At 38.2% G+C, this 24603-nt stretch overlaps 1 long non-coding RNA gene across 4 annotated transcripts in view; it reads right to left on the bottom strand.

Annotated features, from left to right (window-relative positions):
• Positions 1-24603, bottom strand: part of LOC111094068 — a 53886-nt gene that overhangs the window by 25676 nt on the left and 3607 nt on the right. For 3 of the 4 annotated variants that reach the window (XR_005384124.1, XR_005384125.1, XR_005384127.1), the window contains 3 exons: positions 22389-22564; positions 5178-5335; positions 4708-4887 (listed from right to left, as the gene is read on the bottom strand). This is a non-coding gene — a long non-coding RNA (uncharacterized LOC111094068). The remainder of the gene's footprint in view (positions 1-4707; positions 4888-5177; positions 5336-22388; positions 22565-24603) is intronic. The other variant, XR_005384126.1, reaches the window with a different exon arrangement.

The following is a 24603-nucleotide window of genomic DNA, read 5'->3' as shown; positions in this document are numbered from 1 at the left end:
AAAGAGGGAAACTGAGGAAAAAAGAGACAAACAATTAAAAGACCATGAAGATAGATTAAGGGAAATAAACGACAGCCTGAGGAAGAAAAACCTACGTTTAATTGGGGTTCCCGAGGGCGCCGAAAGGGACAGAGGGCCAGAATATGTATTTGAACAAATTCTAGCTGAAAACTTTCCTAATCTGGGAAGGGAAACAGGCATTCAGATCCAGGAAATAGAGAGATCCCCCCCTAAAATCAATAAAAACCGTTCAACACCTCGACATTTAATTGTGAAGCTTGCAAATTCCAAAGATAAAGAGAAGATCCTTAAAGCAGCAAGAGACAAGAAATCCCTGACTTTTATGGGGAGGAGTATTAGGGTAACAGCAGACCTCTCCACAGAGACCTGGCAGGCCAGAAAGGGCTGGCAGGATATATTCAGGATCCTAAATGAGAAGAACATGCAACCAAGAATACTTTATCCAGCAAGGCTCTCATTCAAAATGGAAGGAGAGATAAAGAGCTTCCAAGACAGGCAGCAACTAAAAGAATATGTGACCTCCAAACCAGCTCTGCAAGAAATTTTAAGGGGGCCTCTTAAAATTCCCCTTTAAGAAGAAGTTCAGTGGAACAGTCCACAAAAACAAAGACTGAATAGATACCATGATGACACTAAACTCATATCTCTCAATAGTAACTCTGAATGTGAACGGGCTTAATGACCCCATCAAAAGGCGCAGGGTTTCAGACTGGATAAAAAAGCAGGACCCATCTATTTGCTGTCTACAAGAGACTCATTTTAGACAGAAGGACACCTACAGCCTGAAAATAAAAGGTTGGAGAACCATTTACCATTCGAATGGTCCTCAAAAGAAAGCAGGGGTAGCCATCCTTATATCAGATAAACTAAAATTTACCCCAAAGACTGTAGTGAGAGATGAAGAGGGACACTATCTCATACTTAAAGGATCTATTCAACAAGAGGACTTAACAATCCTCAATATATATGCTCCGAATGTGGGAGCTGCCAAATATATAAATCAATTATTAACCAAAGTGAAGAAATACTTAGATAATAATACACTTATACTTGGTGACTTCAATCTAGCTCTTTCTATACTCGATAGGTCTTCTAAGCAAAACATCTCCAAAGAAACGAGAGCTTTAAATGATACACTGGACCAGATAGATTTCACAGATATCTACAGAACTTTACATCCAAACTCAACTGAATACACATTCTTCTCAAGCGCACATGGAACTTTCTCCAGAATAGACCACATATTGGGTCACAAATCAGGTCTGAACCGATACCAAAAGATTGGGATTGTCCCCTGCATATTCTCGGACCATAATGCCTTGAAATTAGAACTAAATCACAACAAGAAGTTTGGAAGGACCTCAAACACATGGAGGTTAAGGACCATCCTGCTAAAAGATAAAAGGGTCAACCAGGAAATTAAGGAAGAATTAAAAAGATTCATGGAAACTAATGAGAATGAAGATACAACCGTTCAAAATCTTTGGGATGCAGCAAAAGCAGTCCTAAGGGGGAAATACATCGCAATACAAGCATCCATTCAAAAACTGGAAAGAACTCAAATACAAAAGCTAACCTTACACATAAAGGAGCTAGAGAAAAAACAGCAAATAGATCCTACACCCAAGAGAAGAAGGGAGCTAATAAAGATTCGAGCAGAACTCAACGAAATCGAGACCAGAAGAACTGTGGAACAGATCAACAGAACCAGGAGTTGGTTCTTTGAAAGAATTAATAAGATAGATAAACCATTAGCCAGCCTTATTAAAAAGAAGAGAGAGAAGACTCAAATTAATAAAATCATGAATGAGAAAGGAGAGATCACTACCAACACCAAGGAAATACAAACGATTTTAAAAACATATTATGAACAGCTATACGCCAATAAATTAGGCAATCTAGAAGAAATGGACGCATTCCTGGAAAGCCACAAACTACCAAAACTGGAACAGGAAGAAATAGAAAACCTGAACAGGCCAATAACCAGGGAGGAAATTGAAGCAGTCATCAAAAACCTCCCAAGACACAAGAGTCCAGGGCCAGATGGCTTCCCAGGAGAATTTTATCAAACGTTTAAAGAAGAAATCATACCTATTCTCCTAAAGCTGTTTGGAAAGATAGAAAGAGATGGAGTACTTCCAAATTCGTTCTATGAAGCCAGCATCACCTTAATTCCAAAGCCAGACAAAGACCCCGCCAAAAAGGAGAATTACAGACCAATATCCCTGATGAACATGGATGCAAAAATTCTCAACAAGATACTGGCCAATAGGATCCAACAATTCATTAAGAAAATTATTCACCATGACCAAGTAGGATTTATCCCTGGGACACAAGGCTGGTTCAACACCCGTAAAACAATCAATGTGATTCATCATATCAGCAAGAGAAAAACCAAGAACCATATGATCCTCTCATTGGATGCAGAGAAAGCATTTGACAAAATACAGCATCCATTCCTGATCAAAACTCTTCAGAGTGTAGGGATAGAGGGAACATTCCTCGACATCTTAAAAGCTATCTATGAAAAGCCCACAGCAAATATCATTCTCAATGGGGAAGCACTGGGAGCCTTTCCCCTAAGATCAGGAACAAGACAGGGATGTCCACTCTCACCACTGCTATTCAACATAGTACTGGAAGTCCTAGCCTCAGCAATCAGACAACAAAAAGACATTAAAGGCATTCAAATTGGCAAAGAAGAAGTCAAACTCTCCCTCTTCGCCGATGACATGATACTCTACATAGAAAACCCAAAAGTCTCCACCCCAAGATTGCTAGAACTCATACAGCAATTCGGTAGCGTGGCAGGATACAAAATCAATGCCCAGAAGTCAGTGGCATTTCTATACACTAACAATGAGACTGAAGAAAGAGAAATTAAGGAGTCAATCCCATTTACAATTGCACCCAAAAGCATAAGATACCTAGGAATAAACCTCACCAAAGATGTAAAGGATCTATACCCTCAAAACTATAGAACACTTCTGAAAGAAATTGAGGAAGACACAAAGAGATGGAAAAATATTCCATGCTCATGGATTGGCAGAATTAATATTGTAAAAACGTCAATGTTACCCAGGGCAATGTACACATTTAATGCAATCCCTATCAAAATACCATGGACTTTCTTCAGAGAGTTAGAACAAATTATTTTAAGATTTGTGTGGAATCAGAAAAGACCCCGAATAGCCAGGGGAATTTTAAAAAAGAAAACCATATCTGGGGGCATCACAATGCCAGATTTCAGGTTGTACTACAAAGCTGTGGTCATCAAGACAGTGTGGTACTGGCACAAAAACAGACACATAGATCAGTGGAACAGAATAGAGAATCCAGAAGTGGACCCTGAACTTTATGGGCAACTAATATTCGATAAAGGAGGAAAGACTATCCATTGGAAGAAAGACAGTCTCTTCAATAAATGGTGCTGGGAAAATTGGACATCCACATGCAGAAGAATGAAACTAGACCACTCTCTTTCACCATACACAAAGATAAACTCAAAATGGATGAAAGATCTAAATGTGAGACAAGATTCCATCAAAATCCTAGAGAAGAACACAGGCAACACCCTTTTTGAACTCGGCCATAGTAACTTCTTGCAAGATACATCCACGAAGGCAAAAGAAACAAAAGCAAAAATGAACTATTGGGACTTCATCAAGATAAGAAGCTTTTGCACAGCAAAGGATACAGTCAACAAAACTCAAAGACAACCTATAGAATGGGAGAAGATATTTGCAAATGACATATCAGATAAAGGGCTAGTTTCCAAGATCTATAAAGAACTTATTAAACTCAACACCAAAGAAACAAACAATCCAATCATGAAATGGGCAAAAGACATGAACAGAAATCTCACAGAGGAAGACATGGACATGGCCAACATGCATATGAGAAAATGCTCTGCATCACTTGCCATCAGGGAAATACAAATCAAAACTACAATGAGATACCACCTCACACCAGTGAGAATGGGGAAAATTAACAAGGCAGGAAACCACAAATGTTGGAGAGGATGCGGAGAAAAGGGAACCCTCTTACACTGTTGGTGGGAATGTGAACTGGTGCAGCCACTCTGGAAAACTGTGTGGAGGTTCCTCAAACAGTTAAAAATATACCTGCCCTACGACCCAGCAATTGCACTGTTGGGGATTTACCCCAAAGATACAAATGCAATGAAACGCCGGGACACCTGCACCCCGATGTTTCTAGCAGCAATGACCACGATAGCCAAACTGTGGAAGGAGCCTCGGTGTCCAACGAAAGATGAATGGATAAAGAAGATGTGGTTTATGTATACAATGGAATATTACTCAGCTATTAGAAATGACAAATACCCACCATTTGCTTCAACGTGGATGGAACTGGAGGGTATTATGCTGAGTGAAGTAAGTCAGTCGGAGAAGGACAAACATTATATGTTCTCATTCATTTGGGGAATATAAATAATAGTGAAAGGGAAAATAAGGGAAGGGAGAAGAAATGTGTGGGAAATATCAGAAAGGGAGACAGAACGTAAAGACTGCTAACTCTGGGAAACGAACTAGGGGTGGTAGAAGGGGAGGAGGGCGGGGGGTGGGAGTGAATGGGTGACGGGCACTGGGTGTTATTCTGTATGTTAGTAAATTGAACACCAATAAAATATAAAAAAAAAAAAAAAAAAAAAAAAAAAAACAAAACCTTTAGCTCGATCCATCAGCGTGATTCGACTCCAATATTTTTATGTGTTTGATTAGTATGCCGTCTGTCTTCTCCACACTAGTCCAAGTCTGATGGCAGGAGTGACTTTATCTGTTTGGTTCACTGCTTTTCAGAGAGATGAGTGTAATGCCTGGCCCCAAACAGATGCTCGATACATACCTGTTGAATAAATTAGTTGAGTAGAAGAAAAATAACAAAACAAAACAGCTGAGGACAAGGTATCAGTAGATACTTTGACTTTAAAAACTGAGTGCATGTGGAATAGAGAAGAGTGAATATCTAAAAATAAAATACAGGAACAAAGGTAAAATTATACACTGTAGTAGTGAAACAGAATGGGATTGTATTACACAGACTATCAATAAAAGACAAATTGGATCTAAAAAGTGCAAGATGTAAAATAGCTCAGGGAGAGCCAATGCAGCTATCAATTTTCCACCCCTACTCACTCAAAGATTAGAAGAGTCATTGCTTGCATCTTGGTTGATCATCTTGGGTGATAAATGCATCTTACCAGCAGTTAGGTGTGTTAATACCTCAGTCTACAGATGCTTTCCTTAGAGCAATTAGGAGTTTTGAAATACAGTCACCTTCTGCAGTCCTGTTCCTAAATATTTATTGAAAAACAAAGAAGATTTGCAGTTACATTTAGAAAGGATTATAGGGTTTATAGTTTACTGGGGTCAAACTACAACACCCATTTTCAATGATTGGATCATCTTGCCTTACAATTAATTACCTTATTGTACCTGGAGGTAGGATTCTTGGATAAAGTGCGCAGATATATTCCCAGCTATTTTATTATCCTTTTCAAATAACATTAATTCTCTGAAAGATCCCTGCATACTAGGTATACTGCTGGAGTACCACAGTATTCCAAAAAAAAAAAAAAAAAGGATGTGAGTCTTTTTTTTTTTTAAGTTTTTATTTAAATTCCAGTTAGTTAACATACATAAAAATCCTAGAGGTGAACACTGGTAGCGACCTCTCCATAGTAACTTCTTTCTAGACAGAATATGTCTCCTGAGGCAAGGGAAACAAAAGCAAAAATAAACTACCAAGACTTCATCAAAATAGAAAGCATCTGGACAGCAAAGGAAACAATCAAAACTAAAAGGCAACCTGCAGAATGCAAGAAGATATTTCCAAATGACATACCCTATAAAGGGTTAGTATCCAAAATATATAAAGAACTTATGACACTCAACACCCCAAAGATGAATAATCCAATTAAACAATAGGTAGAAGACAGGAGCAGACATTTTCACAAAGAAGACATCAGATGGCCAACAGACACCGGAAAAGATGCTCCACATCCCTCATCATCATCAGGGAAATACAAGTTAAAACTACAATGAGAGGCTACCTCACAGGCAGACAGGAGTTCCCTGAGTTGGATCACCGCAAGAGTCTTCTAATTGATCTCTCAGCCCGCAGCAAAATTCTCATCCAATGTGTCCTCCCTATTTCAGAGTGATCTTTCTAAAAATGCAAAGTTGATCCTTGTTCCATTGCTTCAAATCCCTCCAGGATTTCTCATAATTTACAAAGAAAATCCAAAAGACCATCATAGTAGAGGGGTCCTGCCCAGCTCGGCTCTCCAGGTTCATGTCCTGCTCCTGCCATCTCTCTCCCCATACATCGCAATGGATGCTTCTCTGAATTTGTTAGTCACTGGCTGTGATACCTGTCCTCCTTCCTAACCAGGAAACCCTGTGTTCGACTAGAAGAGCCTAGTTGTAGAAGGCATGGACTCTGAAGCTCGATGTCTGGGTTCAAACCCGAGCTTAGCTGCATAATAGTTGTGTAATTGGGGGCAAGTTATTGGAGCTTGGTTTTCTGTGTCTGTATTTCTCTTCATCTGTAAAATGAGGATAATAGTAGTGCCTTTCTTATGAAGTAAATTAAAACAGGTAAGAAATCCCAGACACATAGTAGGAACTCAACAAATGGCTATAAGAATCCTCCCTCAAGTCCAAATCCATCATCATTGCCTCTATGGAGGCTTTTCTGGTCTCCCCACGGTCCCTCTCTACCCTCTCTGCCTTCAGTAGCCTGCTGTCTCTGAGCTCTGAGCCACCTCTGCTGTTGCTGTGTGCATCACTCTCCAACCGAAATCTTCTCTTTAAAGATCTGTCTCCCCAAGATGGCATGATTGTGTATTAATATTGGTACTCAGAGAACCTAGCCCAACATGCAACTGATCTAATATAGAAGGAACCCAATAGGGGTGCCTGAGTGACTCAGTCAATTAAGCATCTGCCTTTGGCTCAGGTCATGATTCAAGGGTCCTGGAATCAAGGCCCTGCATCTGGCTCCCTGCTCAGTGGAGAGTCTGCTTCTCCCTCTCCCTCTGCCTGCAGCTCCCCCCACTTGTGCTCTGTCTCTCTCTCTGTCAAATAAAGAAATGAAATCTTTTTTTTAAAAAGAAGGACCTCAATAAACACTTTGGTGGAAATGAACGGACAAATAACAACAAAAAGGTAAAGCCCACATGCTAACGGGCAGGTCCTTGCAGTCTTGCTGACAGCACATACCCTCGAGTCTCATGGCTGTGGAAGGGATCCAGGCTAGAGCCGGCTGTGATTATATAAGGTCTTCTCAGGTCAGAATGATTTCAGCAAAACCTCTGACTTTTTCGCTTGGCTTCATCAAAACTGATGAGGGAAGCTGGGTGGAAGACAGTCACAGGGACCTCCTGTTGGGTTTTAGGCACTTGCTCCTGCTGGGAGGGATCTCTAACTCTTCTTTGGGGCTATTTCCTCACGTGTGGTAGCCTGCCTTCTTTAAGGGCCAGGTATAACTGCCTCTGATAAGGTTGGCAACAGCGTGGATTAAGTGCTGAGTACACACCTGTCACTGGGCTGGTGCCATACACACCTTATTTCTTGACACTATGGAGTTAACCTTTCTTCCTGAATTCCAATCCATCCCAGCTTCGCTGCTGAGTAATTCTGTTCCTGGGCGACTTACCCGGCCTATCAATGCTGTTGATCTCCAGACATAAAATGCAGAGAATACTGATAATTATATCTATCTCATAGTACCAACATAAGGAAAAAAAACAGATTTATTTTATTTTATTATTTTATTTTATTTTATTTATTTTATTTTATTTTATTATTTTATTTTATTTTATTTTGTAAAGAACAGTGTCTACTGCTTAGATTGTGCTCAGAAAATGTTGGTTGTTATTACTAGAATTATCCCCACTTTACAGTTGAGGACACTGGACCTTAGAAAGGATAAATCACCTGCCCGAGATCATAAGGCTGACAGAGCTGACCACGAGGCCAGCCACTCTTTCTAATATTACTCACTCCCATCCTTCTGAGACAATGCTGAGACATTGTCCCCTGTGTAGTGTCCTGCTTGGTGAGGCACACCATGTGCATAAGCAAAAATCCCTGAAATCTGTCCATGCAATTTTTAGATATATTTAAATTTTAAAAATTTCCTGTTTATCTGCAATTTAAATTTAACAGACTGAGTGTCCCATATTTGTATTTGTTAACTTCGGGCACCCTGCTAGGTGTGTGTGTGTGTATGTGTGTGTGTGGAGTCAGTTGGGCTATAAAAGATACAACTCTTAGGGAAAAAGAGTACCTTGCACCTTCTCATTGCTAGGACTCTGAGGGCGCAGCTTCAGTTAAGGGACAGAACATGAGGCAGCTAGCCTGTGTCTCCCTTCTTTTGTGAAGTGCTCCGAGGTATCAGTGAGCTTCTTTGGTGCTAAATGAGGTGACATGTCAGAAGACACTGAAGTAGACTGGCTGAAGATGATGAAGCACGCCCATAAAATGAGAGAAGAGGGATCTGGTTTCTTGAGAGTGGCTCGCGAATCACCTCAGCTCAACATGTGTCAGATGGCTTCATTTCCTGTTGCGGGATATTGTAATCATGTTTACCTTTCCCCTTGACTTTAGAGAGTTCACATTCACACTTGCAAATTGAGAAGAATGTGGTAACCTGTTGGCCTGCCTATTAAAACAATTTTTCCTGGTGTCTGGGTCAGGGCTTGGTCAAGTGAAAAGTGATACCCTCCTCAAGAGATCTACACACTCCGTCTCCTGAACATTCTCACACAAGATCCATTTCATTTCTTGTAGGGAACTTGAAATTTTCCCAGGCACCATACAAAGAATCCATACTGCTCTTATTGCAGAAGCTTCATCAAGAACTTTGGCTACACTGAATAGAGATCCTGATATCCCCTTCTTCTATTCCAGAAACCCAGACCCAAGTAGATATGAGATGATGTTATTAGGTATGTCATATCCAGGGTGAAGAGTGGCATCCTTCAAAGCCTGAGCTTTGGCTTCAAAATAGGCTTGTGGGCTGATAAAACATGGTGTTCACTTCAGTGTTCTCTCTAACTTGCCACACTTTGTTCTTAGTTCAAGGATTCTGGCTCTTACTCTGAGCCTTGCTAGTAAGTACCCTGAGATGTTAACTCTTTAATCTCTTCACTCTACCTCTGTTCATTACATGACTACTCTTAGGATTCTCATTTCTTGTAGGAGAGCCTCTAAGATTTATTCCACAGGGGTAGAATTCTGAGAGGTCAAGTTGCTTTGGTCCTCTGGCCACTTGACCTACCCTTCTCAGGGCAAAGACTCTGCTCTTGCAGGGATAAGGAGGGAAAACTCTCAAAGGGGAGAGACTGACTATCAGAGCCATTCTAAATCTGGACTGTATTACCATTAAAGAAGATAGACTGACCGCTTGGGCTTCCTCCCCCTCCTGATCATCTGTTGTCTTTTTTGAGTCCAGATGGAAGCAATGTCCATTATTTACAAATATTTTGAGGTAAATTGAAGACCAATTATTCTTAACCTTTGTATTCTACTATCGCTAGTATATCTAGTCAAGTATTCTGAACAATTTCTTGGTCTACATTTCTTGGTTTGAACAATTTCTTGGTTTAAATGGTTTCAATATTTTAAAATTTTGCTTTGAAAGAAATCAGACTCAAAATCTGAAGCATGTGGGTAAATATGCCATCAATTAATGAATAATGTTATGAAAGATGTTTATTTCTCTTATCCTGTCATCTCTTACATTCCAAATCCTCTACCTTAGCTTTCTTTAGTTCTTTACAAATTGGATATTCATATCAAAGCCTTTAAAAACTGCTTTTCTGGGAGCCTTTTCCTCTTCAATCTCTTGGCATGAAGATTTACCACTTATCTTTTGTGAAGAATGAGTTTCCAAGGACTTTATTTGGAAACATTGAGATTGTCTCTGGTTTCCTGAGTTTCTCCATATTCCATTCACAACTATTAGCCAAACCTTGAAGGTTTCTCAGACAATATCAGGCTACACAAAATAGATGGAGGCGCCATTTGTTCAGCTGACATCTGCTGACCCAATCGTGGGCCATAATTCGTAGAGTAAAAAAAGCAGAGGGCACAGAGGCAAGGACAATAGAAAATTGCCCTTCTGTGACAAGGTAATGACCTTGCCTTTGTTGTGGTATTTGGGTTGCTGCTGCCATGGTGAATTGAAGAAAATGAAGAGGATGGTGTCAGGCAAAGAAAAGTAGAATAAGTTTGACTTGAAAAAGTGGGGAAAATGTGCCTGAGATATACTTTTCTAAATGCTTAAATACAGAGTCTTTTAAAGTCATTTCATAAAGCAGAGTTGATTATTTCAGTCTCCAGCTTATAAAGATTTCTATTAGGTCTCTGTTTTTAGTAGAAGAAAGTCCAAACACTTGCATGGCCAGTAAAGCACTTCAAAGTCTCGCCTCAGGTTCCTTCTACAGATGTATCTCTTTCAGCATCTCCCTGTTCTCCCATGTTCCACTGAGCATTTCTTTTTCACAGAGAGGTTGCCACTTCCCAGCTAAGCCTTGGTTGCCACCTTCTTCTTCTTCTCCTTCTTCTTCTTCTTCTTCTTCTTCTTCTTCTTCTTCTTCTTCTTCTTCTTCTTCTTCTTCTTCTTCTTTTTTTACATTTAAACATGTTATTTCATTTTTTAAAAGTTTTTTATTTATACTATATATTATATGTATATAATATCAGTGTTAAACCATCTCTTTTCTGTTGCCTTCCTCGGTAACAGACATTACTGTGGGCTATATCAATCTGTTTTCATATCCATTGCCCCTTGTAGGCTCTCTTAACAACAAGAACTGAGTGTTTTCAACAGCGTCCAACACCAAAGGAAATTCCACCATCAATACAACTAAGAAACTCATCATCACACCCAACCCCTGACATTTTTTAAATGTGGATTCTGATACCTACAATATTTTTTTTTTCTTTCCTGGAAAAATTGACAATCAACACCAAAGAACATGTGTCAAAACAGAGCTTTGTACCTATTAATTTACTCATTCTACAGATACGTATTGAACGTCAACAGTACATCATGCCCAATTTCAACCTGAAATAGTCAAAATAATTTTTAACACATCAGGTCTTTTCATTTGGATATCCAGATACATGCACCCCAGGAACGGTTCTTGTTCCTTGAACCCCTCCCATTCAAGAGGATCATCTTGTTCTTGAAGACAGTGTGAAAGCCCAGCACCATGAGCAGTGTCACACAAATACTGGTGAAAACAGGCAGGAAGCTGAATTGTAGACAGCATGTTCCTGCTGCTACATCAATCCAAGACCCTAACATGATTCGTCACAGAAGTATAAAAATACATGTCACCAAGGTGTGGATTTTGGATAGAGCTAATGAAGTTTTCTACAAAGTTCAAAAGATAAAAAAGCAGAAAACAGGGATTCCTGGGGGGCTCAGTAGGTTAAGCATCTGCCTTCAGCTCAGGTCATTATCCCGGGATCCCAGGATCCAGCCTGGCTTTGTGTTCCCTCCTCAGTAAAGAGTGTCTTTCTCCCTCTCCCTCTGCCACTCCTCATTTCTTATGCATGTGCATTTTCTCTCTCAAATAAATTAATAAATAAAATGTTTTATTGAAAAAGCAGAAAAAATTAAAATATATTGTCAAAAAGAAGAGTAGAGAAATAAAATTTGCACTTTCAATAAAATATTTGGGAATTGGGCTGACATTATACTTCTGGAGTGATCTGAAATTGATAAAGCAATCCTAAATTAAAGATATCCTAAGTCAGAAATAACATTTAATACACTTAGCCTATCAAACATCATAGCTTAGGTAGCCTACCTTAAATATGCTCAGGATATTTATATTAGGCAACAGTCAGACAAAATCATCTAACACAAAGCCTATTTTATGAGAAAGCGTTGAACATCTCATGTAATTTATCGACTACTGAAAGCGAAAAACAGAATGGCTGTATGGGTACATGTGGTCGTAAGTGTATTGGTTGCTTACCCTCCCAATCACATGGCTGACTGGGAGCTATGGTTTGCCTAAGCATCAAGAGAGAGGATCAGACTGCATATTACTTGCCCAGGGAAAGAGCAAATTTCAAAACTCAAAGTACACTTTCCACTAAACAGGTATAGCTTTTGCACCACCATAAAGCTGAACCATTCATTCTAAGTTGGGACCATCCATAATATGAGTGACAACTTCAAAAAGGCTTCAAGCCACTGGCCAAAAAGTACAAGACAACTCATCGAGTACAAAGTGCATGCTCCAAACAGTGAGAATAATGTGGGGGAAAGCAGAGGATGAAGGGAAAACGGGATTGTCAAAGAAAACTTTGAGGAGCACATGAGACCAATATAAGGGATGTAGGAAGCTCCAGCAGTAAGAAGGGACATGTTGAATCCAAGGGCACTGCTCAGGGAATCAGCCAGCTTGAAAAGAACAGTACAAGTCTCAATCTCTTGCACTCAAAGAGAGCAGTCAAATTCCAGATGAAAACTTTTCCAGTCAACATTGGCCCTTTGACCTTCGGCATTTGTACCTTTCCTGTTCTTCTATTATCATAAAAAAATCCCGAATTATGAAGCCTAAAAGAATGCACGGGAACAAAACCACATGTTTTTTATTAAAACCTGAAAGCTACCACAGCAGCAATTGCTTAGATTGGTTGCTACATTTTTATAAAAATAGTCCCCAGTTCTGTTAACTTGTTTACTTGACACTTTCTGTCATGCTTTTTTCTTTTCTTTAAATATTTTATTTATTTATTCATGAGAGATACAGAGAGAGAGGTAGAGACACAAGCAGAGGGAGAAACAGGCTCCATGCAGGGAACCTGATGTGGGACTTGATCCCAGGACAAGGAGGATCAGGACCTAAGCCAAAGGCAGACAGATGCTCAACCACTGAGCCAGCCAGGTGTCCCTGTCATGCTTTTTCAAATCAATCTCATGTTTAATTTAGTATATCTTTGAGTTTGTTACAAAGTGGGATATGAAATGAAACTGTCAACAGTTTGTAATGTGGAGACCCATGACCTTGCATGGAAAAAATGCATAAATTTATTTTTCACTCATCTTTAATGGAAAGTTAGGGTTCCCATAGATTATGAAGGTAGGCAACAAATCTCAATAGTATTAGCAGTCCTGTGACTGTGTCTCACCAATAAAAATCACAGGGAGTCTATTCCATCAGACTTAACTGAGGTTACCTTAGAATATTCCTTATGCTCATCACTGCTTTGAAATTATCTTTATAGATTTCCCCCATAGGTGTTTTTATTAAATGCATTGATGACAAAGCATACATATAACCATATGATAATTTTAAAATATTTTGTTAATGATTTTAATGTAACTGGCTTCCTTGGTAAGCCTCTATATTTTATTGTATACATTTAAAGGATGGTTCTCAAAAGGGTGCTGAGCGCCTCCCCAGGCTGCGTAAGGGGACCATGCATAAGGTGGTTGTCTGTTACATGGAAATAACAAGGGTTCCTTCCTCATAGGGTGGTTTTGGTGATTAGATAAACTAATATTTATCAAGTACTCTGAAGAGTTGCTTGAGACACAGCTCCCTTCAACCAATAGTTACCATTATCATCTGAAGGAAAAATAAAGTCCTAATGTATCTAATGCTACTCTTTGAAAGACATGCAGAGTGACTGAAATTCTCTGTCTTCCTTAGAAAGAAAACTTAAAAGGGGGCTTAGACTGGATCCAGTCAGTTGATAGGTGAAAATCCTTAAGTGATGACCAGGGGATAGATTTCTATGTATCTTGAAAAAAGAAATCCTCATCTTAATCAATTTCCCCAAAACAAACTCCTTATACTCCATCTGCTAGTGACAAAGCCTGTCAAACAAAGCGAGGTAATTAAAAACAAAACAAAACAAAACAAAACAAAACAAAACAAAACAAAACAAAAAAACTGGATAGTGTAACCATGAAAAGCGAACATGTGATTTTTTATCCTGTTGTTTTTATAAAATCAAGTTAAGCTCTGCTTTTCCCCCCACTCATCTTTGTTGTCATAGTTGAGAAATTTAGCATTTAGCCTAAAATGTTTCGCATGATGAATTATTAAAAATCTTTAACTGCTGGACACCCTTCTTGCAGTATAAGTGTGTTTTGTTTTGTTTTGTTCCTTAAAAAAATTACCCCGTGTTTTGCTGTGAGGGGAGACAGCTAATGAAAAATGGGCCAGAATTATTGTGAAACAATTGTCTGTAGTGTAATCAAGTCTGCTTCTGCCCTCCAACTACTCCAGGATATAATGATACATGTATCATTAAGCAGCTGCTATGGATGCCTGAGGAAACTGGTAGAAATTTGTACCTATTGTTTTCCTTTATCCAGCTTCTCTTCCCCCAGCATCACCCATATTCTCTCATCTCCCTCATGCTTTTTGCAAAAAATTTATGAAATACAATCATGTCTCTTTGCATATAGAAATATATGCATATATCTTCATATATACACACATAGATATATGTATATGGGTTTTCCCCCCTTTTCAAAAGCAACAATAAAATATTGCATTCTTCTGGGAACTTTTTGTAATTATGGAATGCATAAAGTAAGCTTTTTAGGATGGTGATTTTTAACACAGGAAGCAGGTCAAGAGAGAGTGTGTGACTAATGTTTAATTAGAACAAGCTTCTAAAATAAAGCAATTATTTGTGAAATGGCTCCTCATTTTATGTAGCAGAAGGGCTCAAGCTTGATCTGTCTCCACTGGCCTCTTCCTCCCTCTGTGTGTGTGTGTCTGTGTGTGTGTGTATGTGTGTGTGCCATTAGTCATCAGGCAATTCTAAATGGGGTCTGAATCAACCTTCTTAGTGCCACAGTCCTCCAACCCAGATTGAGATAGAGTGGCACAGATTTGCCCAACATCCCCCTCATGATAATTACAAGGTAACATTGTTGGACTTACAGGTGGTCACATTTATTTTTCATTTTCTGTGATGTTCCCATAATACCAAATGTTGTAGAAAGAAGCAAAGTGGGAAGGAGAGTGATAGAAAGCAATTCCATTTGCAGTAGATTCCTCTTTAATAGGATGTAGCTTAGAATTTACATATGAAAATATTTTCCAGGGAATGTTTTCTATTTGCCTATATTTTCAATGGTATGATAGGCCCAGGATTAATCAAGTATATTCTATCACCAGCATACTGTTAAAATGTGTTCTCTATTGTGCTATAACATTAATATAAGCATATAAATATATAAGCAACTAAAAGCAGTAATCTTAGTTTAATGGATTAACAAAGTAACATGTTTTTGATAACGACATTAACAAGATATTGCCAGTGGAGAGCTTTCAATGTAATATTACCGCGTAAATGTATTTGGGGGAATATTAGTGTTCTCTTAGGGCTGATTTTCCTTGTGCATTTATATTTGTGTTATGTATCTGCAGCAAAAGCACACCTATTATGTGCATACAAGTGCCTTTTTATTTCTATAAATGTGTGCCTAAACCAACATGATTCATCTTCTCACCGTATAAACTTGGGGCCCACTTGGACAACTCATTTAAAACTCCACATAGCAATACATTACAGGAGACAATATGGGAAATAAGCAATGTTTTACATGATTTGTACTCTGCCCAGTGATTTTCAGATCTCCAGGTGGACAAGTGAAAATCCCCCCAATATATAATTTATTTTTAATGCATAATTTAACATATAAGGTAGAGGGGAGGCAGTATTTTTCAGCAACATGCAGTTGAACTACAATTAGGTCCTCATATAAGGAGTATATTAGAATATGTTCACACATTCAGTATCAAAAATCATCATATGAAATTCTATTCTGTTATTATTGTTTAAATAGTGATATCCAGTGGTAGGAAATTATGGAACCATTAACTCAACCAAATAAAGTAAATATTTAGACATTTACTATGCCTAGGTCCAAAAATCAGCTTTAATACTTTTGGAAATGAGAGGGCTAATATATAAGGCACATTCTTTAAATTGTAATGTGGAGACCAGAAAAGTAGAGAAGAGCAGAGGTTGGTATGAGAAATGCTGCCAAAAAAGTCTCTGTTCCAAATGCACACAGCTCATGGTTAGAATAGAGGAAGATGTCCATCTTTGGAGGAGATTCAGGGTTCCGTTCAATCATCCTCTATTCAAGAAAGCAAGTAAGCTTCAAATGCAGACCAGCCATGCTTAGAAATTCTTAGGTAGCTGTGCTGGACTGCTCTAAGGAGCTAACCTCTTTAGCTGCTACCCCTCCTGCGGGTTGATAGTGGTTTCTCCTACCTATAACTTCTCCAACTGACATCCAAGGAAGCAGCAAATACTTCCAAGGCATGAGGAAGTATGCTAAAGCACCATTCTTTGATTTTTTTAAGGATTTTATTTACTTACTTAGAGAAAGAGAGAGTACACACAAGTGGTGGGGAGGAGCAGAGGGAGAGGGAGAAGCAGACTCCTGGCTGGGCAGGGAGATTGATGTGGGGCTCAATTCCAGGACGCTGGAATCATGACCTGAGCAGAAGGCAGACACTTAACAGACTGAGCCCTCCCAGGCAACCCACCATTTACTGATTAAAAAAAAAAAAAATTCTCGGGATGCCTGGGTGGCTCTGTGGTTGAGCACCTGCCTTCGGCTCAGGTTGTGATCCCAGGGTCCTGGGATCAAGTCCCACATCCGGCTTCCTGCAGGGAACCTGCTTCTCCCTCTGCCTGTGTCTCTGCTTCTCTCTATGTGTCTCTCGTGAATAAATAAATAAAATCTTTTTAAAATTTTAAAAAATAAAAGCCTCTCTTTTCCTCTTATTTCAAAGTATTATCTCAATTTCAGAACTCATTATTACTTGCTTTGAAATTTCCATTGGTATCTAGGTATCTGAGAAAACATAAATGTGATATATAATCAGAGGGCTTTAAAATACTGTCATATGTGAAGTAAGACATAAGTGAACTTAAAGCATAGGAAATATAATGGCTACAGTCATTTAGATCTCAAACTTTTGGAAGTCAGATCTTGTTATGCAAAGTTGAAATTTGAGTCAGGGTATACTTCACCTGGACTTCGAGCCTAAGAGTTGGTTTGAACTTCAGGGTTCAAACTGCATGGCAACAGACATTTCTATAGAATCACATCCCAAATTTCCTGCAAGACTTGATTAGTCTGAAGAATTGAGGGGCTCAATATATGTTAACAGATTTGAACTTTTATGGATACAGTGAAGCTTTGATGTATTATAATTGAATTCAAGAAATTACTAAAGCAATAGGTTGTAATGGAAAGAAAAAGGTCTAATTGCACTAGTTGAAAATGTATTAATATATTTTCTAAAATTACTGACTAGTAACAGAACTGGGATATGTGCTCTGAGCCCAAATTGACCTAAACCTTGCTCTCATTCCATTAAAATGTAGATCCCAACTATAAAAGTAAAATAATTAAGGACAGGCTTTAATAGTTTCTTCCCCTCCTCAAGCCTACTGAAAGAAGATGGAATACTGTGTCAAATTAGCTGGAATGTCATTCAGATGTTAGAAAGATCTAAACACTAAGATACATCAACATTCAATCTTTTGTGGTTTATGGAAATGGAAAAACACACGCACACACACATACACACAGACCAAATAAGTCCTGGTATTTGGACCACAGCAGTAGGGGATATTTAGAAAATCCTCCCAAGGAGGCAATTTGGCAAAGACCAAAGAGCAGAAAGCAGCCAGCCTGGGAACCAGGTATACTTGTGGCAAAGGGTGCCATCAGAAAGGCTTGGCTCTCATCATAGAATTCATTGCACGTGGTCCCAAATGAAAAGCTGTATTTGTAGACAAATGGTACATTTCAGAGAAATTACATCTACTATAGCTATGCAAGAGTTTCAATCTAACTCACCTAAGAAATCATGAATTTTAGTACTTTTTCACACAATCAATAAAAATTGTAGGAAGTGGAACTTGGGACTGCATATTAATCTTGCATCCAGCTCCTTGCTCGTTTTCAACAGCAACTATTCATCTTGTTGAGCTTATAGAAGTGATTTGTTTCATCTGTACACTCCATGCACAGCTAAATATAAAATCAACTTCTATTTAACAAAGTGGACTAACAGCGTGAGGCCTATCAGGATAGCCTGCAACCTTGGTGTAACGTTGCAAATGCCTGCAACATGTCAGCACTGAGGCCAAGCCATTAGATTGTTGCTTAATAATGAAGCCTTATTGATAGGTGGACTAATAGGAATTTTCCATCTTAAGTTGCTGACAGACCTGGCTCTGGTTTCTTTTCCAAATGCTGCCACAAATATTCTACAGGGTGTTGAAGTTCTTCAATTACTTAATCCACTTATTGGAAATCAAGTTAAAATTATCCATTAAGCAAATGACTCATTCTCATTCAGCTAAATGAGGAGTGTAAATGGACTTCACCTTTTACAGAAACCGAATGCTGCCATGGTACGTGCTTTACAAGTCTTCCTCTATCCTACTGTTCCTGCCTTTAATAATAGGGCTGAGACCCCTGGCAGTATCAACATAGATTGGAATGTTGGATGCTTCTCTCAAAGAGTCTACTTAACTTGATATGGAAATGATTTGCTGCTTTCAACCCTGAAGCAGTAGTGAAGATGAGTAGACCACAACCATTGTCAACTCAAAACCCAGCTGGGCTTTCTACATTCATCATACCCCTCAGATTCTCTAATTTATGGCATAATCACTCCCTCTCACATGCACATTTATGCACGTGTGTACATTCATGCGTACATGTTCATGCATGCGCATGCACACACATATCCCCCAAAAAGCCTTGGTTCTTAGCCATTTTTCTTGCCAGGAATGGTGCTGTAGAAGCAATTGTGATTTCCAGCTATAGTCCAAAAGATACGGGGGTTTATACCAGGATGGATTGATTTCACAATGACAATTTTAAGTAAATGTGAGGATTTATCGGTAGTAGATATTGTTATAAAGCAGTAACATAAACAATCCCCAAACTTAGAGGCTTATGACAAGAATTTAGGTTTTTCTCACCATTCTGTGGGTTTTCTGGCAGTTCTCCTACTAGTTTTGCCTGGGCTCACTTCTATGGCTATAGATAGTAGCTTCAGAATGGGCTGGCCATATTTTTTAATCTATAGCAATAAAGGTGTTGAGAGAATTGTTTCTTGGGTTAGATGAAAATTCCTGACTGCTCTTTTTGGTGGTACACTAAAGTGGAGGATTGGCATTGGTCCTTGACATCTTTTGTCAGGATGTGGCTTTAATATGCTTCTTAGATATTGGCATTTGAAGAACTTCACACAGAAATGAGAAGTCTGGTGTGCCCTTAAGAAGAATTAAGGACAGATTATAGATTTACATATCTGTCTTTAGTTAAGAGTAGAAACTGAGAAGTTAGCACAGACTTTGCCACTGAGAAACCGTTTAATAGAGATTTGTTGAAATGAATACGGGAAGTAATGAGGTCACCATAAAGGTAACTTATTGATCTATAATAGTTGTTTTTTCAAATGCAAATATTATGTTTATCAAAATCAGATTTAACAAAAATGTATTGTGTAACCAACATGTATCCAGTAAAGTCTCTGTATTTTTACGTACATCGTCCCACTTTTTTCCAAAAGACCAACCTACCTAGTTCTATATTATAATAAACATCAACAGGGACATCTAAGAGAAAGAAGAGTTTAATCAATCATTTATCCAGTCCTGAACGTATTACATTTCCAATCTACTCAACCATGCTTCAGACTTGCCATCTCTCCCAACATTTGAATCAATTTCCAGGCCCAATTTTAAGTTTACATTTTATCGTTTCTTATGTTAATAGATAAGATACAAAATTTATCTTATTCCATGAAATATTTTTCTTTCATCTTGCCTTTTCATTAAAAAAATTTATGTGGTTTACATAAGAACATTATATTACTCCATATGTTTTAGTCTTAAAGATTGTCTTTCCAATTGTAAGAAGCAAAACAAAAAATCTTAATATTCCACATTATGAACTCAAAAGAATTGCCAATTTTAACTCAAAGGAAAATCAAATTAAAGAGCAAAATTGTATGCCTATTCTAAGTGAAAATAAAACTAAGTATTGTAGAGAAGGAAGAGAGAGCAGAACACAGAGATATGCCTTTCTCTTTTTTATAAAGATTTATTTATTTGACAGAGAGAGAAAGCATACATGAGCGGGGGGAGGGACAGATGGAGAGGGAGAGAAGCAGACTTCTCACTAAGTGTAGAGGCCAACTCGTTGTTCCATACCACAAATCCAAGATCATGACCATAACCAAAACCAAGAGTGAGACACTTAATGCACTGCGCCACTCAGGGACCCCAGAGATACGCCTTTTTTTAAAAGAAATTCACCACTGGAAACCATTAATAAGGATTGCATATATATATGTGTATTTGCTAAAGAATCTAAGACAATACAGATCATTTTAAAAATAGAATTTGTGTGACACCAGTTAATCACTTCAGATATGTTTGTCTCAGGGAAAAAAACATCAAACATTAGCATTTGGAAGAAATCATTGGTTGTTATGTGTGAAAACACAACCATCAAGAGACATTAAACTAAAATGATCATTTATATGTGCTCAACTCACTTCAAACAGAGATATATACATTAAATATTGTTTACATTTCTTAAAAACTTTGAGAACAGGAAAATAAAAAGACCCAGAGGTGATCAAAATCAGCACATGAAGTGACACTTCAAAATTATTTGATCACGAGAACTCACAAAATTCTATCCGGGAAATTTATCCTTCTAAAACAGCTGATTCTAGGTTTTAGAGTAATTGAAGGCTTCTAGAGGTTTTCTAGAGATGCCCAAGCAGATGCAAATTGCTTAATTAGGTTTATATGTATTGAGAACCTGAAAGGCTTAAGTAACAGTATAACTATCTCAAATGCAGGAGCAACCATGGTTGCCTTACAACCTCCTTGTTGAGTGGAGAGAGATAAAGCCACATATAGCTACTGCAGACCCTAAGAAATGAAGTTTTTAGGGAGGGATTCTACAGACAAAATAATTGACTTTTAATCACAGTAACCATTGTCTTCTCTTGACATTTAATAACTCTCTTACCCAATAGTTAGTCATTCCATTCTAAATGTTAGTGGTAAAGTTGAACCACCAAGACACGTCTTATCTAAAACTTTTTACAGATGAAGAATTTCATTAAATTTTGAAGTGAGGAGAAGAAAAATGCCCTGACCTTCATTAAATGTAAAATACATTATAGTTCAGTAACAACTTAATTAAACACTATGGCCACTGGCTAAAAAAACAGTTGTCAAACTTCCGCCCCTTAAAGATTCTAGATTTGGTAGACATGGAATGGGGGTAGGAATTTGCATTTCTAACAAGTCTACAGGTGTTAATGATGCTATTGGTTCCAGGACCAATCTTTGAGAACCATTGGACTTCTGTTCCCTATAACCTACCGGTTTTCACTGGCTTTCCATTAGAATCACTCAGAGAACTTTAAAACTATAACATTTGGACCCCAACCAAGACTAAGTCCAGTGAGTCTCTGTGTCTGTTGCTGGGTTCAGAAAATGACATTTTCACATGATTTCTAATGATTTCACATGATTTCTAATGTACAGGGATGAGATCTACTGATATAATTCAAGGCTGTTTTTTGTTTTGTTTTGTTTTGAAGTCTTTGAGATTATCACCCAAAACAGTCTATTGCTTTATCCTTCTGCCTTAGGCTAGTGTGGGAGCCTGAGCTTCCTACCTCTGGCATGTTGTTGCCCTAACTTTGTCTTAGAAATATAATTTTGAGAACTCTTGTGCTCTTGTCTTCATTTTTGGTTAGCTGCATCTGCACCTACAGTCAAGATGCCAATATGCTCATTTGTATGTGTGTGTGTGTGTGTGTGTGTGTGTGTGTGCAACTAGCCTAATGACCTAAACTGACTCCAGATTGTTCTTTGTTTTTGGGCATTTGGTGTGGCATTTTGGCTCTCCAGGAGACTAGTCTTTCTTTCTTTCTCTTTCTTTTTTTTTCTTTCTTTCTTTCTTTCTTTCTTTCTTTCTTTCTTTCTTTCTTTCTTTCCTTTCTTTCTTTCTTTCTTTTTCTTTTCTTTTCTTTTCTTTCTTTTCTTTCTTTCTTTCTTTCTTTCTTTCATTTTTAATTACAATAACTTTATAATTAGGTGATGGATTTCTTTATATCTATTGTAAAACCAAGTTAGAAATTGGCTGGAACCATTTATTTAGCTAATTCCTTCCTCTCCTGAGACACAATTTTCTCATCCAGAAATGAGAGAAAATAACACTGCTAAGATCAGAGTATTGTAAGAATTTACTGAGGCATCATAAAATAGAATAAATGGAAATACCTTCTTGTCTTGAACCTAGCACCAAGTAAAAATTCAGTGCCTGCTAAAGTTCTTTCTCCTTCTCCATGGCCAAAACTGTTGTCCCCCTTCAGTTAGTGGGTGATCACGATGGGCTCAGAGTAGGCTTTAGAGTAGAGATAGCATTTGAAATGTTAGTGGTTTGAGGATGGTAGCACCTAGAAAATCCCAGAAGAGGAAGGTTACTACTGCCAGTGTAGCAGAGGTGATGTGCATCTGGGGAAACTGTAATCGGACACTGGAATGGCAAGAAGACCTGATTTTGAGCAGATACGTATGCTAGGTATGTGGCTAATATCCATTTATCTCTCACCCTGTGCCTTGCAGCAGCATGTTAAGAACTTGACATATGTCACTCTCATTCAAGTATCACTATAACCTGTGAATCTTTACCCATTGTGGAGAAAGAATCTAGGCTTACAGAGGTTATACGGCCTGCCCCAGGTAAAAAAGTTTAAAACTTCAGAGTCACACTTCATACAACAAAAATCCATGCAAGTTTAGATTGATATTCTATTTGAGAGAGAGAGAGAGAGAGAGGCTCATTAGACAGAAAAGTAATACAATAAAAGCAGTACTTTAAAAAAATGGCACATCTGACCATGTTGGGCTGTTTTTCCTAAAGAAGAGGAAGAAAAAAATAAAACAGGAGCAAGGAGATCATCTAGATGGCTATCTAGATGTCAGTTTTTGAGAGGATTACTCAACCTTTCATTCATTCTGCACTGAGTGTCCACTATGGGCACTGAAAGAGTTTTCCAAATGGGTAGCTGCTTTCATGGCTGCTTATAGTTTAACAGGGGAGCTAAAAAGCAAATAAGTAAACAGAGAAAGCAAATAAAAGAAAATTATATGAGGCTATAAAGGAAATGGATATGGAGATATGATACAAAGAAGCACCTGAGGTAACAGTCAACTGAGTGTCAAAGGCAGAGAATAAATTAGCTATGGTGAAAGTTGGAAAAATAATTTTCCGGGTAAAGGAAAGAGCTAAGAAAGGCTCAGTTGTGTTCTGGCAATAGAAGGGAAACTTATATAGGTCATGAGGAGCAAAGAGATGGTTTAGAATGAATTTGGAAAAATAAGGCAAGACCCAAATTACCCAAGACCTTATAGATCTAAGAGCAAAGAAGAGCTTTTGAAAGAATTTGAGCAGTAGGTTAACATGGCCTCACTTATTTCAGAGAAAGATGTTCTGGTTGCTGTGTCGAGACAACTCAAAGGAGAAAACAGAATAGTAGTCTAAAAGAAAAATTGACAACTCATGCAAGACCAAGATTTCAGAGGACTAAAGGAGTGGAAAGAGGGGTGAAAATAGTAAGAATCCAGGTCGCAGCAACTCTGGAAAATGTGAATAGATTGTCTAAAATTCCTGTAAGGAAGTATAGCCAGGGAGGCAGGAAGATAAACTAAGGGCTGATCTTTAGGGGGAAGATTCATGGGGCCCACACACTAGGACACTACAAGTACATTAAAAACAAGCCATATGGGCAGCCCCGGTGGCTCAGCGGTTTAGCGCCACCTTCAGCCCAGGGCCTAAACCTGGAGACCTGGAATCGAGTCCCACATGGGCTCCCTGAATGGAGCCTGCTTCTCCCTCTGCCTGTGTCTCTGCCTCTCTCTCTCTCTCTCTCTCTCTCTCTATTTCTCTCTATATATCCCTCATGAGTAAATAAATAAAATCTTTAAACAAAAAAATAAAATAAAATAAAAAATAAAAACAAGCCATATGTATTCAATGGAATGCTTCTCAACGAAAAAAGAAGCATACTATTGTTATATGCAACAATTCAGATGAATCTCAAAGACATTCTGCTGAGTGAAGAAAGCCAATCTCAAGTGATTACATACTGCATGATTTCATTTGTGTCTCAAAAAGACAAAACTATAGTAATAGAGAACCAATTTTGGTTGCCAAAGATTAGGGAAAAAGAGAGGATATGACTTCCAAAAGCTAGCACAAGGGAGCTGTTTGCAATGATGGGATGATCATGTATCCTTATAATGCTGGTGATTACCTGACTCCATACATGTGCTAAAATTCATAGAACTGTACACAAAAATAAAGATGAATTTCATTGTATGTTAATTTAAAAATTAAAAAGTGTGGAGACTCTTAAAAAAATAAAAACAAGCCATAATATCTCATATTTTATAGCACTTTTAAATTTACAAATGTATTGCCTACTTGAGTTTT

This window comes from Canis lupus, chromosome 35 (assembly GCF_011100685.1).
Source record: "Canis lupus familiaris isolate Mischka breed German Shepherd chromosome 35, alternate assembly UU_Cfam_GSD_1.0, whole genome shotgun sequence".
Lineage (NCBI taxonomy): Eukaryota > Metazoa > Chordata > Mammalia > Carnivora > Canidae > Canis > Canis lupus.
This window is presented reverse-complemented; position numbering and strand designations above follow the sequence as displayed.